Below are 718 nucleotides of genomic sequence, written 5' to 3' on the forward strand. Positions count from 1 at the left end.
AAATATGAACAAACGAAACAATTAATAAGCAGTAAATTAATCAATAAATATTATGATAATACATTTTTTTTTTTAAGCTGAATTTATATCAAATATGAAACTGATAAAAAAACCTTTAATTGGTTAAAAAAAAATGAATGGACTTTGGTTGATGTGTTGCCTCCTTTTAAATCAGCTAGTTTAAATTCTGAATACTGAAAGCTTGCATTGATTTTACATCAATTATTATTCCAGTTTAAAAACAGAGTATAACAGAAGGACACACACACACACACACACACCTATATACACAGTGCATGATGACACGTGTGACATGTGTTGTGGTTTTAACACAGACACACAAACAGTGTAACGTCACTGATCCGCTGATTTTTAGATTTAGAAAACGACAAACTTCTAATGAGAATTCTTCACATTAAACTGAGACATGTTTATTATATTGTGTTATTAAATATATTTAAATCGAACACAGGATCTGACTGACGGATCTTAGATCTGTATATATTTATCTCTCGCGGTGTAAAAACAGATTCAGGTCTGATGGAAACATAAAGCCGAGCACAGACACAAGACCTGGACCAGGAGCCGCTGAATGATGCGAGTGTAAATCTCATCCCTCTGTATAATCTACACAGTTACATCGGCCCGTTGTTGGCCCCCGCACCGAAGACAGTTTCATTCAGAGACTCTAAAAATCTCTATAAATCTGTCAAATCTA

At 33.7% G+C, this 718-nt stretch overlaps 1 protein-coding gene across 4 annotated transcripts in view; it reads right to left on the reverse strand.

The window, feature by feature from the left end:
- runx1 (RUNX family transcription factor 1) overlaps positions 1 to 718 on the reverse strand; it is a 45,009-nt gene that overhangs the window by 15,777 nt on the left and 28,514 nt on the right. The window lies entirely within an intron of this gene.

This window comes from Seriola lalandi, unplaced genomic scaffold (genome assembly GCF_002814215.2).
Source record: "Seriola lalandi dorsalis isolate HSWRI2012SDOR001 ecotype SW California unplaced genomic scaffold, Sedor1 jcf7180002054850, whole genome shotgun sequence".
Classification (NCBI taxonomy): Eukaryota; Metazoa; Chordata; class Actinopteri; order Carangiformes; family Carangidae; genus Seriola; species Seriola lalandi.